The sequence below is a fragment of the Tachypleus tridentatus genome, chromosome 7, assembly GCF_004210375.1.
Source record: "Tachypleus tridentatus isolate NWPU-2018 chromosome 7, ASM421037v1, whole genome shotgun sequence".
NCBI classification, from domain to species: domain Eukaryota; kingdom Metazoa; phylum Arthropoda; class Merostomata; order Xiphosura; family Limulidae; genus Tachypleus; species Tachypleus tridentatus.
Window position 1 is genome coordinate 79,692,989 of NC_134831.1, and position 17,854 is coordinate 79,710,842.

At 34.3% G+C, this 17,854-nt stretch overlaps 1 protein-coding gene across 1 annotated transcript in view; it reads left to right on the forward strand.

Annotated features, from left to right (window-relative positions):
* The first annotated feature begins 1,423 nt into the window (after window positions 1–1,423).
* LOC143256054 (NACHT domain- and WD repeat-containing protein 1-like) overlaps window positions 1,424–17,854 on the forward strand; it is a 189,344-nt gene continuing 172,913 nt past the window's right edge. Inside the window, exon 1 of the mRNA XM_076512703.1 lies at window positions 1,424–1,585. The gene's annotated coding sequence lies outside the window, so the exon portion shown is untranslated. The remainder of the gene's footprint in view (window positions 1,586–17,854) is intronic.

A 17,854-nucleotide genomic window follows, 5' to 3' on the forward strand; every position in this document is an offset into this window, starting at 1 on the left:
AGACCCAATAGGGAGCAAATATACCATTTACAACATCCATTACGAATGTGGACACCATTACACTGATGGAACCAGACAAACAAACAAATTCAGAATTCAGCAGAAAAGCGGACTTAGAAAACCCACTAATATCGATTTTTCTATAATAACCCAACATCAATCTGAAGAAAATCAAACAGCAAAGTAAAAAATAAAACAGAAAGACGAAAAAACTATCACATCCGCTAACTGATACTACATTCAGTCAACCAACCATAGAAGTCAGCGAAACCTGGACACCAAATCATTCAGTTTCTAATGGGATGGGAAAGTGGAACATTATCCTTTTTAACATGAACATGTAGCATCAAATATTGAGCAGTGTCATACATAAAACACTTTCAAAACTTCACATTAATAGCAATTAGCTTCTGCTTCAAAAACTTTGATCGCACACATTTCTTGGTTAAAAAAACTTAACTATCAAACAGTGTTTCAATAGGGAAACTCACTCATCCACAACGAATTTATGTATATTTATATTTTATGACGGGCTGTTGCTGATAGTTCAGTAGGTATGAAAATATCTTGTTCCCATAACAAACCAGAATTTTCACTAATTTAATTTTGGTATTACGAAGACCAAACTGCGTATTACCTTTATGCAGTAAGTAATTTATAGGGCATCGGCCTATAATAATTTCACAATATATGATAAATCATATATTAATATAAGACCCGGCATATTCCAGGTAAGAATACGAATATTTATTTAATTATAATAAAAACTTCCTTATCTTACTTATTTCCAAACCTTACTTTTTGGAATAGATGGTGGTGAAATAATATTTCTCGATCTTTTAAAGCGAAACCTGTAGGACTTTGCATGATGATGCGTAAAAATGAAAAAAAAAAAAAAAACATGCATAACTGCAAGATGTGTGTATCAGATCCATTCCCACTCTCACGAAGGGTTAAACATAACCTGTATAATTCTTCAGATTGTTTTTTGTTTGTTTTGAATTTCGGGCAAAGCTACACGAGGGCTATCTGCGCTAGCCATCCCTAATTTAGCAGTGTTAGGCTACACGGAAGCCAGCTAGACATCACCACCCCCCGTCAACTTTTGGGCTAATTTTTTACCAACGAATAGTGGGATTGACCGTCACATTATAATGCCCCCACGGCTGACAGGGCGAGCATGTTTGGCGCGACGGGGATGCGAACCCGCGACCCTCAGATTACGAGTCGCATGCCTTAACACGCTTGGCCATGCCAGGCCAATTCTTTAGAAGTCGTAATGTGTGTACAGAAATAATTCATGGAAAGCTCGCAAGGCTGCCTTCAATGAGTCTATTTTTTTCTATTCCTTATCGAACTGAACTCTCAAATACAGCTTTTTGTTGTTGTTAATGAAATACTTTCATTTGAGAGGGCGCTAACACACGAGAGGGCTCGTTTTTTCTGTGCTCTCGTCCATTTCTAAAGATTACCAATAACGTCTGTAGCTCGTCAGACAGTCTCAAAGACTTGTAACGTTGCAGACAACAATCAAAGGAAAACTGTAACTGGTGATACTGGACAATCGCCACGATCATGAAATAAGGTATGTTCTCACTATCTAAATGTTGTTAAGCGCTTTATAGATAAAGTTATTAATTCGCATTTTGAAACTGTACGTGTGTGCTCAGTTCAGGAGAAATGCTAAATTATTTTCTTTTACTTCGATTTTTTTAAATTTTAGATCGTTTACTTTTCCTTTGTTTAATTAATGGGCCAACTTATATATTCTTATCACAAAGAGCCTGTATCACTGTGGCCTGAATTATTCGTATCAGAGACATCTCTTTGATAGATGATTGAATTTGAGGTATATTTTTAGTTTTGCTTTTCATAGCAGTTTATTTGTTCACTGTTTATTTGTAGTCAAAAGCTATGACAAGAAAAATAGTCTTAATACGTACTTACGTCTTATACGTCTTAATAGGTTATGTTGAATTCTTTTTCTGGAAATAAAATTATGCATGATTAAATCTTAAGACTGTCGAAATACTGTTCTAGCAAAATAAACATTTCCCTAACTTAAACTGATGTAGGCTTGTGTATGTCTGAATGACAATTTAAACCAGCTGATAGCGCATATGTTTCAATGATGTTACAGTATACTGCCTAGATTTGTTGATGTTTCAGCAAAACTTAAAAGATCTACAGATGTCTATAGGCACAATAAGAATGTGCTGATGTCACAATCTATAGTCCAATCTATGTCTGGGCCTAATCTTGTTCCTAGGAAATCAGTGCGATTCTATTAACGTTATAATGTACGATATATGGACATAATATCGTAGTTAGTAATTCACAGTCGTCTACTAATGCTGTGGAGCACACAGCCCTAATCTACTTGTGTTCAAGCGCCTAATTTAGATATAATAACATTACGGCCAGTAGTCCAGATGTGGTAGCATCGCAATGTACAATTTGTGTCTACTGATTTCGCAAACCAAACAGATTCAGCAGATACAAATTGTACTTTATGACACTATAACTTATCTGAAATACTGGTTACAATATTATGTATACAGATGATATCACAATGCCCATTCTTGATCTACTGATCTTGTAGAGCACACGTCTTTAACCTATTGATATTTCCACGTACAGTCTACATGCAATAATGCCATAACCAGCAGTACAGATCTGGAAATGCTGCATCTACAAATTTTAGCTACTGATGTTGTAATGCAAATAGTCCGAACCTATTAATGTCATAGTATACAGTCTATAAGTACAGTACAATAATCCGTTACCCAGACCTACTGGTGTCACAGCATACAATTTAGAAATACTGATGTGGTAGTTTATAATCCAGTCTACTGATAGCAATACACACAGTCCACTGTTTACACATGCTAATGACAAACTTCACACTCTAGATATAATAATTTTTCAGTTCACCTCTTAGAAATGCTCTCCAAACCAAGTAAATTATCAGTGTAACCAACTTCTCAGACCACTTTATTTCTATTTTTAATATTTGTAGCTTTATTTCGATGATAGACCCGGCATGGCTAGGTGTGTTAAGGCATTCGACTCGTAATCTGAGGCTCGTGAGTTCGAATCCCCGTCACACCCAACATGCTCATCCTTTCAGTTGTTGGGGCGTTATAATGTGACGGTCAATCCCACTATTCTTGGAAAAAGAGTAGCCAAAGAGTTGGCGGTGGGTGGTGATGACTAGCTGTCTTCCCTCTAGTCTTACGCTGCTAAAATAGGGACAGCTAGCGCAGATAGCCCTCGTGTAGCTTTGCACGAAATTCAAAAAACAAACAAACATTTCGATGATATCTTCTCTGGAATACTTTCTCGACTGAGTACAAAAATTAGAAAATATTTTATTTCTGCCTTTCATTCTCTGAACGACAATCAGGACACCTATAAAAACTCGAAACATTGTGTAAAATTCAGATTTTCAACGACGTTTGTAAAGATGAAACTGTAAAATGAACGACAACTGCTGTTGTGGAGACACAAGTGTTGTCGGTCTTTTATAGTGTTCTGGTGGAGAGCGTGTTGTGATTGGTTGGATTATCATTGTTTCTATTTGGAGGAAATACAACACTTGCACATGCACACTCACTTAAAGACGAAAGGCGGAAGACTTTCGAAACGTTGTCCTCTACACTTGTATCTCCACAACAGGCAGTTGCCGTCCATTCTACAAAATTTCATCATGAATACTCTGCCTAAACAATCTATCAAAGGAAAACATTTGTAAAGATTCGAATAGTTAATTAATTTTACAAAACTTATACTTACTATAAAATTTAGCTACAGTGATATCGTTTTATAGTCACCAAACATGCTCGCCCTTCATCCGTGGAAACGTTATGCTATAACAGTCAATCCTACTATTTGTTGGTAAAAGAGTAACTGAAAAGTTTGGGGTGGGTGATATTGACTATCTGCCCTCTCTCTAGTCTAACACTACTAAACTGGGGACAACTAGCACAGATGGCCCTCGAGTGTCTTTGCATGTAATTAAAAGTAGATCAAATTTGTTTGTTTGTTTTGGAATTTCGCACAAAGCTATTCGAGGGCTATCTGTGCTAGCCGTCCCTAATTTAGCAGTGTAAGACTAGAGGGAAGGCAGCTAGTCATCACCACCCACCGCCAACTTTTGGGCTACTCTTTTACCAACGAATAGTGGGATTGACCGTCACATTATAACACGCGACCCGCGACCCGCGACCCTCAGAAGCGCACGCCTTAACGCGCTAGGCCATGTCAGGCTCAGTAGATCAAATAAACGAATAATTTTATAGGCAGTTTTATATATTAAAAAAAAAAAAATCTCAAGTTCAACGTTTTACAACAAAGGCCTGCGTTCTGAATAGTGCTCACCTTTACATGTATGAATGTGTCTGTCAAATGTTGGAAGAATCTTAATAGTTCGTGTAAGTCCCAGCATTGTCAGGTGGTTAGGGCACTCGACTCGCAAAGTGAGGGTTGCTGGTTCAAATTTCCATTCCACCAAACATGCTCGCCCTTTCAGCCGTGGGGGCGTTATTATGTTAATCCCACTACTCTTCGGTAGAAAAATTGTTCAAGAGTTGGCGATGGGTGGTGATGACTAGTTGCCTTCCTCTCTAGTCGCTCCGCAATGGCACAGCGGAATGTCTGTACACTTACACCGCTAGAATTCGGTTTTTTATACCCGTGATGGGCAGAGCACAGGTAGCCCTTCGTGTTTAATTCCAAAACAATCAATCAAACTCTCTAGTCTCACACTGCTAAATTAGAGATAGCTAGCACAGTAACTTAAAACGTAACAAATAAACTAGTTTCTGTATTGGAGGAATCTTTATTTACTGCTGAACAGAAAGCTTCCAGAAATATGACTTATATCATTATGGTCGAAAAAATTCTCTTGTTTGTCATTTTAATCTAAATTTTAATGAGAATTCGTTTTTGCAGACACGTTTACATGTACACGTTAACATGTGGATGTATTGATGAATCAGCTTACTTGAACAATCACAGCATGAATAACTATATTACTAAAATACATTCTGAAGAGGTGAGAATAAATAAATTGCTAAAATATATGATACTCAAACAATGAATTAGATTTAGATGGAAATTAATCAACGATTCGGTTCATGTCTTTATAGCGAACGCCAAAAATATTTTCCAAATTTACAGGCGCCCAGCATGGTCACGTGGTTAAGGCACTCATTTCGTATTCCGAGAGTCACGGTTTCAAATCCCCGTCACACCAAACATGCTCACCCTTTCAGTTGTTGGAGCGTTATAATGTGACGATCAATCCCACTATTCGTTGGTAAAAGAGTAGCCCAAGAGTTGGCGGTGGGTGGTGATGACTAGCTGCCTTCCCTCTAGTCTTACACTGCTAAATTATGGACAGCTAGCGCAGATAGTCTTCGTGTAGCTTTGTGCAAATTTCAAAAACAAGCAAATATTTAGAGACGTATTTTATCAAATATTAGTATTACTTGCCTTATAAAAACATATAATTTCTCAGTTATTTAGCTATAGCAGAATTTGTAATAAATTAGAATATTGCTTTCTGAGATAAATAGAAAGACGTTCTCTGCAGCCTTTGCTGTAGGTTCAGGAAACAGACACTGTTAAAATCTCTAGTTCACTTTCCAGTGGAAGACATATAGCAGGTAGTCCATTGGTCAGATTTTGGTGAAGCAAAAACTCTAAAACAGACACAATAGTTATTAGTTCAGAACGGCATGATTTATTATTAGTTCTTAACGATTAAATGGTTACCCTGTTGAAAGTAGTAGCATCAAAAGAGTTTTATTCAAAATTCTTAAAACTTATTAGTTCATTTTGATTACACCATTTTTGTTTTGGTGCTCGTAGTACGTTAACGTTGCTTGCAAATGTCACAATACTTCCGTTAACATACATGGTTTTTTAATAACACTCATAAAGTGAGCGCTCGCTCTAACAGCGTATTATTAATAAATGTTAGAAGAGTGCCTTCTTTTTTGGAGCTCGTGTGGTTAATATTTTCCACTTCTTTATTAATTTAGGTATCCTGAGTTATTTTATGATCTTCATACAGGTATGTTACTAATATGAGGGTTAAAATGCTGACTTAGAAAGTATTTTATATTCACCAAACTCCGGTGGTCCAGCTGCAGTAATCCCTTTCATGTTATTTTACTTTTTGCTTTTCTGTTTCATTATGAGCAACAACTTTCTTAAAACTGGAACTAAATTATAAGTTCTGAACTTAACTTATTTCACAAACTATATTTAGCAGTTGAGGTAACTTGTCCACCGTTCTAGTTACACAACCTTACAGTGCGAAATTTGTTTTCAAATCATTGTTCTCTAAAAGACATTACTAAAGTGTGATTTTCTTCAGATATTAATATGATCATGTCTCCATTTTTATTATGTGCACACACAAGCAAACATATATATATATATGTGTGTGTGTGTGTTAGTAAATACCTTAAATACAAATGAATTTATCTGGGAATTATTTCTGTGTATGTAATTGCTCGTAACTGACTACTGCGCTTGCAGTATTGCACAGAAATCATTCGGCTAGCTTTTCTGTAAGAGAATAAAGTGTTTTTCTTCGTATCTTCGTTCTTTCTTCTGGCATGTATCAACGCACACACGCGTATTGGGGTAGTGATATTTAACGTCTCCGCCTAACTACCTTTTTATGTCTCCATATTGTGGAGACTTTATAATTACAATACCGCTTCAGGGTAGATTACTGACGCCGAACCAACATGATCTGCACACTTTAAAAACATTATTAAATAACAAAAATACCCTAATTGACACGTGATGTAAATATAAAGTAGGCTTAAGTAAATTAATCACAATCAAACTAACAATGATTGATCACTCATATTCTACATTTATTCACATAAATATATGATTGTTATTGTATCTGTATTATTTTCTCTGTCTCTCTTTAAATATATAGATATATATATCTATCGAAAAAATGTAGAAACATTTAATGAATGACCAAAAGGTAAAATTCTGTCGTTTCATTCAAATGATTGACTGGATAGACTCTAAGTTTGCATTTTCGTATTGTTATTGAAAATCTAGTCGATCCTTCAAGTTCTCCTTATATATAGATTAAGGAACATTCTAATATCAGACAGTTGTGTATATTAAATCTCATAAAGCCGCAAAGGCGAAACGTTAGTTAAAATAAAAAAAGTGCTTTTACACATAGATAGATAATGAAGGTTGTTTTTCTAAACTTTTTATCAAAATATATATAGGAATATGTATTTCATCCTACATAGGTTATGGAGAGTTTCCCTGAACCAAAATGAAATAACTCCGAAGCTCTTAGTTTGTGGTTTCTTAACATTTCACGTTAAGACGTTTATATTTTATGGCGAAGATGAATCGCAAAATTGCCGAGTTTAATGTAATACTTCCTACAGTTTATTTGGATAAAGAATTACATAATTCAAAACAGTTTGGCTTTGACATGCTAAGTCCTATGACCTGTTATCAAGAATCTAGTTGTGTTTAAACTTTAAAATGAATTTCAATGTAATGGATGTAACTTATTCATAATTTCCACAGCAAAAAAGTTTCAAATTCATTGTTGATGAGAACTGTATATAGTCCTCTCTTTTTACGTAGTGATTTATTAAACCTATTCATAATTAAAATAATTATGAATTATTCAAACGTTTCTTGGTGTCTACTTTCAAACTCCGTACTTTGAATGCAGCTCATAATATGAAACTAAAAACTGTCTCAAAGATAACGAAGTTTGTCTCTACAAAGAAAATAAAACTTAGAAATTACGAAATTCAATAAACTAAGTTTTGAATCCTTGTTTTATTTTTCAACTTACGTCTCAGAATGTTTTGCTATTAATTTGGTTTGTTTTGAATTTCGCGCAAAACTACATTAGAGGGAAGGTAACTAGTCATCCCAACCCACCCACAACTCTTGGGCTACTCTTTTACCAACGAATGGTGGGATTGACCATAACATTATAACGCATCCACGGCTGAAAGGGCAAGCAAGTTTTGTGGGAGTTGAATCAGCGACCCTCGAATTACTAGTCAAGTGCCTTAACCACCTGGCCGATTTGTTACTGGAAAAAATTGCCTTTTCATTTGCCATCTTTGGTGTTCATATACATTGAAAACGCATTTAACTTTACCCAACCGTATTTCCAAATACAGTTTTTACTTTAGCTTTGTTAGTTTAACACCTTGCAATCAGAAAATAATTTAAAGTGTAATCAGTCTTTGTTTTTTATGCCTTTAAGTTTGTGTTAAACACAATAATTCTGTACCTATTTGATACATTTCAATTTTCCATCAATATATCGGTGAATTAGCCAAAAGAGATTTTTTTGTCCACGTTAAACAGTTTAATTTGAATTTTGCGGAAAGTTACATGAGACATAACTGAGCTAGCCGTCCCTAATTTAGCAGTGAAAGATTAGAGGGAAGGCAGCCTGTCATCACCACCAACTTTTGGGCCAACAAATACGTTATTTAGTGAGTGTGTATTATATACCCTGGCAATATAAAGCTGACTTTTGTCGTTATAAGCTCTCACAACTGCCGCTGAGCCACTGTAAATCATAAACAGATACAAAAAAAAAATTGTTAAAAATGTACTTCCAATAGTCATTATAAACTATGTTATTCGAGACTATTTAAACAATAAGTCTTTCTTCACAACTTAATGAAAATGTTGTTAAACAAAACATTTATGTCATATGCAGGTACATATGCTACGGTTGAATTAAACCAGTGACGCAAGTTTTTCATTGTGCATATCTTTAAGTAGGCTTCAATTATTTATATAGGATACAGTATTTATACAAGTATAATATCAGCTTCCAAAGTTTCCAATGCGATATGTCAATGTAAATGTCGTTATGTTATATCGGATACACCATTAGGTTCTTATACAAATGTAAGATCTACAATATTCTCAGGCCCCGAGAAAGTGCCGAATCATTGTAATGGATATAGAGGATCTTTTACAATCCTAGCAAAGGAAAAAAGAAAAAAGAACTACATGTAACGGAACGTATATTGATCAATAAAACTTCATCTGGGATTAAATGAGCAGATTAATGCGGTTCGTGTTGTTGATAGCGTAACTGTGCTTTAGCTCAATACTAGAGCTCCCCCCTCCTAAAAAAGAACAAAAAAAACAGGAGATTTTATGATGAGGTTCGATTTTTTACTTTTGGAAAAAAAAAATCTGTAGTTAAGGGTGTGGTTTTCTGATACCGTATTCTCTTCACTTGATCAACGCACATTAAATTATAGGGGAATTGAACCTTCTAAACTAGGACTTGTCAGACACAAATGATATAGCAGGATAAGCCTTAAAGTTAAGAATTACCTTTACTGAGTGAACTTGTTTTAGTGCAAAGCTACACAGTAAGCTATTTGTACTTTGTTCATTCTGAGGAATCGAGCCCCAGAATTTGGTGTTACAAATCCACAAACTTACTGCTGACCCATGCCAAATCCTCCCTACTCTACCCCCTTCAAAAGCAATGGTTTAATAGTCTGTAATAATTTAGTTTTCTGTCTTTAAACTGTGAAAACGCGAAACAAATAGCCAGATTGGGCTGGGCGGAAGAATCGAACATCGAATTAAAACGTTATAAGTTCGTAAATTTACTGCTGTACCACCTGGGGACCGTGAAGCAAGAGAAAACTTATATAATATCAATCGCATTTTTAAAACAAAATAACATTAAATTATATGAATCACGTTAAACGAAAAATGAACTTTCAACAGCGTTGACAGTAAGAAAAAACACTTAACACCACATTACTTCTTTCCTTCTTTTTTATTCTGCTTTCAAAGTGCTTGTGTTTTTGTTGTTTTTTGTTCTGAACTCCTAACTGAACGTATGTTTATTCTCCCAAAACAGTGGATATTTTGTAAATTTTTACATTGTTATTTTGTTTATTCGTTCCTACTTGTAGTTACAATAGCTGAAATTTTTGTAGCAAAGTAATGAAATTTATTTTATAAAATAAAATAATCTATTTTGCCTATTTCTACACATGCACGCTATGTTTATACAAATATTCAATCTTCAATAGGGTCTTCTAATAGCTTACCCAATATTTGATACTGATGTTTCTTGCCTATACATTCGCGGGTTTCCAATTCCCGTCGCATCAATCTTGATCGCTCTTTCAGCCGTGGGGGCGTTATAATCTCACGGTCAATCCCACTATTCGTTAGTAAAAGAGTAGCCCAAGAGTTGGCAGTGGATGGTGATGACTAGCCGCCTTCTCTCTAGTCTTACACTGCTAAATCAGAGACGGCTAGGGCAGATATCCCTCGTGTAGTTTTGCGCGAAATTCAAACCAAACCAAACTAAAGCCCATACATATTTTTTACTACTGGTATTTTTATGTTTTGAGCAGGCCTATGCTTTAATAAAAGACGTTTAACTTAAAAATTTCTTGCACATTTGGTAAGAAAGTAACAGTTTATGTTTACCTTATACAAATGTATGGTTCTAATCAGGCCAATGTATTTTCAATGTGTATTTGCTTGAGGACTATATAAACTTTAAGGTTAAAAAAACCAGTCTAGTGCAAAAGCTAGATATTTGTATGAGCACTTGCTCAAAGGTGATAATCAACTGATCAAGCTCAAAACTGCTTAATAAACTGAATCAAGTTTTGAGATAAAAAGAACTAATACTAGGATTAGTTGGTAAAAAATATGTAGAAACTTAGAAAATCGAAAAGTCCAACTGGTTCATGGTTTCTAAAACTGATTTAAACAATTATTTTTAATTTATTCTTACATAACTAATCTACTGTTGCTGTATTAACAAAGGAAAAATAACCATTCAATTCATCCTTAAAAAACAGTATTTGTGTTTAAAGTTGCAAAAGACTGAAATAATTTTGTCAAAGAGAAAAACAAATCTGTTTTAATCAAGTTATGCTCGGATAATATGTAGGTACAGAAATTTCCAAGAACTCTCATAGCGAAAACTTACATAAAAGCTGTTTTTAAAGAGCTTGAATGACTTTTTTTTTTCATGAGAAGTTGTTTGTTTTGTTTACCGTGAAAAAATATTTCGCGAGGTTCATCTCAATGTATGTTGCATGAAATTTTGTATAAACAAAACATTTGAGTTCAAGATGGAAAAACGGCAGTTTATGAAAAACAAAGACTGTAAACTCTCTCAACTTTTTACACGTGATCTTCAAAATTAAGTCATTTTTTTTACTCACCCATCCATGAGCTCCTACTAAACTAAATTATTTTTTTAAGTAATTGAAACTACGTAAAACCAATCAACCGAAAAAAAAAGACTAAAATATAAAGTAATTTAATTGTCGAGTATAAGTGCTATATAATCTTATTTATTTGCAACGAAAACAAATTTAACTTCATACAAAGTTATGCATAACCTATCACTTAAATAATTAATTTGCTCTTACAGAAAATAAACTTCTAATGCCATATTCCATTTGCTTCAGGCCCGATATGGCCAGGTGGTTAAGGTGCTCAACTCATAATCTGAGAGTCGCGGATTCGGATCTCCATCACACCAAACATGCGCGTCCTTTCAACCGTGGGGGCGTTATAAAGTTACGGTCAATCCTTCTATTCGTTGGTGAAAGAGTATCCCAAGAGTTGGCGGTGGGTGGTAATGACTAGCTGCCTTCCCTCTAGTCTTACACTGCTAAAGTAGGGACGGCTAGCGCAGATAACCCTAGTGTAACTTTGCGCGAAATTCAAAACAAACAAATAAACCATTTCCTTGAACTGATATTTAGTGGTAAGTAAAATACATAAAGTTTAAACACGCTGCTTATGTCTCACCATTGTATGAAATTCTACATTATTTATTTGCTACGTTTTGTCGCGCGGCACTGTTGATCTGAGAATTTTAAACAAAACTAGCTTGCTGCAGTGAAAGTAGCGAATCAAATAACAGATTAGGCCTGGACGTCTTATTTTCTTCAGTATAAACGTAAGACCTTCTATTTCAGTTCTTTGAAGAACCATTTGCTTTATAAATAATTTATTTGAAGAATAGAAGTTAGATGTATCTCAGAACGGCTGGTATGAGTATTAACACTTTTGTTGATAAACAGAGAACAACGTTTCTTCCTTCCTGGGTCATCTTCAGATTAACAAAGAAGATGACATAAAAAGGTCGAAACGTTGTTCTCTGCCTTATCAATAAAAGTGTGAATACCCATACCAGTCGTTCTGAGATACACTTTTATTTCAGCTGGGTTTCTCGTCATCAAGAAGTTAGGTGTATGTTAAAACTTTGTTTCACCTTCGGAGTTAAAGACGTAGCAAATTAAGATTAACGTTAAATGTTTCGTTTTCATAGACTACGCTATAAATGTACGGATTTCTTAACCACTGGTAACAAACTTAGACAGAAAAACCTTCACCATGTTTATCTCTAACCTCTCGCAACACGGTGGATGTTAACTGACGATTATGCGATCCGTTCTGAAAAACATTATGTTAAATGTTAAAATCCATATTAATGTAGAACATAGGATTAAGCCCTGAAACGTTGAGTGTTTTGATTATGTTTACCATATTAATAAACCGACGTTGAAATACAACATTTTAAGAATGAATTTTAGACTAAATTGAGTTGTTATCCATTTCAGCCACGAAGGTGAAAATGTGAATAAAACAGCACACGATAATGTGTGTTAACTGGGTTTCTAAGGGGAGGGGGTCTTTATCGTCAAAATAATTTTTATATGTGTGTTGTAAAATCCATACATAGAATTATCTTTATTGAAAAAAGGGCGTTAGTTGGACTATACAACACATACGTATACCAGTATGAAATGACATTAAATATAAAGAATGAAATAATACAAGTTTTTATTAGATCAAAGAGCTTTATCTAATTAAGTATTTTGCAAAGATATATTCGGTGGTTGTTTGAGGTAATTATCTGTTTCAAGCAGTTGTTTTCCACATTAATGGAATAATACAAAGTTTCATTAGATCAAAAAGCTTTATTTAATTTAGAGTGCCCCCAGTGTCTCAGCGGTATGTCTGCGGACTTACAAAGCTAAAAACCGTGTTTCGATACCCGTGGTGGGCAGAGCACAACTAGCCCATTATGTAGCTTTGTGCTTCATTCAACAAAACAACAATTAATGAAGAGAAGTATTTCGCAAATACGTATCTGGTCGATGCTTTTGGTAATTTCTTGTTTTAAACAACTGTTTTTCCACGTTAACATATTTATTTAGCTTTTGTGTTTATAAAGATTATTTCTTTTAACATTTCGTTCATTTTGTATAAAAACATAAATTTAGAAACAAAGTTTTCGTTTTTTTTAAACTTCAAAATAAAATACATTTTGGCATTCTTTTTTTTTAAGTAATACAATAGTAAAGGATATCATCGTATTTAAAAATGAATAGAGGATTTCCTGGAACATTCTGAAAATAGTGAATTTATCTAACGAGTCGTTTATTTTCAAAATATCCAGTTGCGTCTTAACGTACTTAAAGATACTTAAATATACTTAAGATGTTTATTAAAAACTCCTACATTGATTTCCTTAAGTTAACATTTCCTATTGTATACAAAATATATGTGTGTGACGATTAGAGTATTGGGTCTAGGAAAACAAATGTGCGATTAACCCCTTCAAAAGGGAAAACAATAAGTTTACAGACATACAGTTAGGTTTTGAATCCCCGTAGTAAATACGGCAGGTAGTCCAATGTGGCTTTGCTCTAATACAAACAAAAGTCCATAAATAAGCATTCTGCAAAATTATATTTTTAAACACCTAATTATTCGCTATCTCTACAAGTTAGATTGTTTGATTAATTGTTTTTGAATTTCGCACGAAACTACTCGAGGGCTATCTGTGCTAGTCGTCCCTAATTTAGTTGTGTAAGACTAGTGGGAAGGCAGCTAGCTAGTCATCACCACCCACCGCCAACTCTTGGGTTACTCTTTTACCAACAAATAGTGGGATTGACCGTCACACTATAACGTCCCCACGGCTGAAAGGGCAAGCATGTTTGGTGCGATCCTCAGATTACGAGTCGAACGCCTTAACCCACCTGGCCATGCCTCTACAACTACTCTAGAAGGCTATCCAAGTCAACTTAATATGCATTAAACTTGATCCATTATAAATATACATCTTGATCCACGTCTGATAGAAACGCCCACAAGAAACTCATACGTCTTATCATCAAATGTTGATTGTAAGTACTTACGGTAAGATTTTGGTGATCTTATATTAATCGAAGTTATGGTAAGTAATCCATACAATCAACTAAGCCCACGTATTTTTCGTACATTTATTTGTTTTATTTCAATATTCATAACTAAGTGTTGATTAGTTTTTATCCTATGTACCATTTGGCAACCTGTTGTTGTCTTAAGAAAAGTCCTGAGAAAGAAGATTTTAGAGTTGGGTGTGGCTAGGAATCGATCCCGCGTCTCCTCCCGTCACGTGAAAATGTAGATCCTCAGTAAAATAAGTTACTTGAATGAATGTGGAAGTTTTGTTGTTGTTTTCTAAACTCCATTGTTATGTACTGCATTGGAAGTTTTGTGAGTTATTATTTTATTGGAAATAATTCGTGTATTTCTTCTTGAGCAACCAACGATTACCTTTATTAGTTTTACCATTATCTTTCTTCTTTTTTATTGGTTTCTGGCCGTACGTGTTGTCACTAAATACCTTTAGTTAGAATTACTAAAAAAAAAACTTACCGGGCAGGTTGTTTTGAGATTAGAATTAATGGCTTAATAAGTTATAGGTCTTGTCTGCAAAAATGTTTGTTGGTGAGATTTCGTGCAAAACTACTCCAGGGCTATCTGCGCTTACTGTTCGCTTTTAAAAAAAAATTATAGACTAGATGGAAGGCAACTACCGAGTAAAAATTACATACTTCCAACCCTTCAGTTGTTCTTTACCAACGAAAAGTTGGATTTACCAAAACATTACAAAGTCCCCATTGTTGAAGGGATGGAAAGATTTGAACCCAAGATCCAGAAATTGTCGAGCGCCATATCCACAAAGCCATGCCAGCATATCTGCGAAAATAATGTATAAGTTATGCATTCGTATAAAAATTAGTAAACTACTGGTGGTAGATGTATATTTAATGAATGTATTTTACATAGAAGAAGACCCGTTGATAATCATAATGAAAATAAAAAAAACATTACTTAAATTTTGAATAGGATTTTGTATGAAAACCTCCTAGCATTAACCAAAGTGTGTCTGGCAGACGTCAAAGTACGTGTTTGTTGTTAAGCTAAAGACCACAGTGCAGAAACTCGTACAAGAAACTGTACTTTTGTATCATTAATAATTGATTTTAATGCGTGGTGGGAACCTTGTGATACGTCCTGGTCGATGATTTATAAGCAGCTATTGGTTTTCATATCTAGTATCTAGCTTCGATGTTATTCTGAGTTAGATGTGTTTGATCTTAAGTTGTTATACAACAACTGGACTGTTTTCTCACATTAACTCTATCCTGTTTGTAAGATTTACTCAAACACTTCCTTGTTCATAATTCTCGTTTACAAAATTAAACCTACCATTCTTCTAGTCTTCTTTGCTTAGTTTAACAAATCAATTTTTCTTCTATAGTTGTCTTTTACTATGGTTGTTTGCCCTTACATTACGTTGAATGCCCTTCTAGGTTTAAGGGTTTTATCTTTATTGGTTTGTGCCTTCTTTGACTACACTTTTTTTATCATACATGTTGCCTTATTAGCCTTTCTTCTTGCATTAGGATAGGTAGTCTTAGAAACCCACAGTTATTTCGCTGTCTTATTTACCTTGCATATTTCAGTCTTTCCAATCCCTTGTTTCCACCTCTCAAAATAATATGCAAGTTTCATACGCAATTTATTACTCTCTCGATTGGAACTTTTCAAGCGCAACATTGGAATATCTGGCAATAATTGTGCATATAATATCACTGAAAGGATTTTAGCAAGCCTGAAATGCCAATACCTGTTCCCTTTGGTGTTAACAATGTTTGACTACATTGTTTTCCTCGAACTTAAAGTATCTTTCTTGAAATAGATTTGATCTTGACATCTTTCTTCCACACCTCATACTGTCTTGGCTATCCACACCAGAAGGTGTGTTGTAACTTATTTATATAACTGTCTAGATACGTCTGGTCTGTCTTATGTTATTTATCTTTCGTATTCGAAGCTTGTACTTTTTTCCATGGAAAATACGTAACGTAAGCGTGATATAAGAATTCTTAGTTATTCTTTTCACTCTCTCTAACATATTGTTACTCGCTGGTACATCGGGAAGTCTACTGCTTTACAATGCTAAAATTAGGGGTTCGATTCCCCTCCATAAACTCAGCAGATACCCCGATGTGGTTTTGCTATAAGAAAATAAACACACACCAACGTATTATTCTTTGTTAAGTTATTAGTAATTTTTACTCTCCATAATTCAGTAGTTAAAAGTAATATACATATAATCACAAATATACCATCCATGTAATCTAGTAGGTAGCTTTCTCCAACGTTTGAATTTCCAACTCTTTCTGATATTTTAGATGATTTTAATTGTATCTCTCAAACCAATGATCAATCAAGAAAATTCAGTTCTTGCGTTACTGATATTGTAAGCTTGTTCTTTTTATTATTATTATATTTTACTTACGTTGGATACTTCAGCAACCATATTTATTTTTAATATAGTTGTATTTTAAGCTTTCAAGAAAAGATATTCAGAAATCAATAATTTATAATGGTATTTGTTATACAAAAACAGGCATATTATTCAATTTGACTCAATTTTAACCTCTAGCCTAGCATTAGATTCTGTATTGTTACAACTATCTACTTTGTACCATACAAATTGGGGTATTCTCAAATCAAATTACTTTTACAAATATTAAGTAGGTCTGTTTTATAATGAAAAATTGATCAGAATAATTTCAGAGTACAACTGAATTTAACTTTAAGTTAAGGAAATGAATAGACTGAAAACGTATTTAGAAGAACAATCTTTATTTATGTCTAAAGGTACAAAACAGTGTGTTTCTTGTATAGGACAGTGAGCTGTAACCTACTACAGGTTCTGTGAATCATTTAATAGCTTTGATCTGTCAAGATGTTTTTATGTCAGCTGACACACGTTAGAAACCAAGAAGTACTCTGTGAATCTAATGCTTCTTACTTAACAGGAAACATCAGAGTTACTCAGAACGACTAGTGACTGACCGTTCTCATAAAACCTCTAGATATTAATTACTCAGACTTACTGTCGTTGAACTTCCTTCAAACTGTGGCACGTCGCAAGAATATCTTCATCGGCAAAGCAGTTATCATCTCCAAGAGAACAACAGAACAAAGGTAGAGAGAAGTAAATTATCTCGTTGGTTTATTGGGCCACGTGCTTATACGAAAAGTGAATAGAATTAGACTAAATGAAACGTTTTAAAAATTTAGTAAATTACCTCGTTGGTTTATTGGGCCACGTGCTTATACGAAAAGTGAATAGAATTAGACTAAATGAAACGTTTTAAAAATTTAGTAAATTACCTCGTTGGTTTATTGGGCCACGTGCTTATACGAAAAGTGAATAGAATTAGACTAAATGAAACGTTTTAGAAATTCCTGTATTAGTATAAGAAGGTATACAATGTATGGTATGACTGCATACCACTTAAGTATATAACTTCAAAATTATCTGTGCAACGTAACTTATGAATAGCATATTATGTAATATTTAATAAACAGCCACAAATGAAAGTTTTAAACTGCTAGTTGAAGATATTAGAGGCCCTCAGTGGGTCAGCGGTATGTCTGCGGACTTACAACGCTA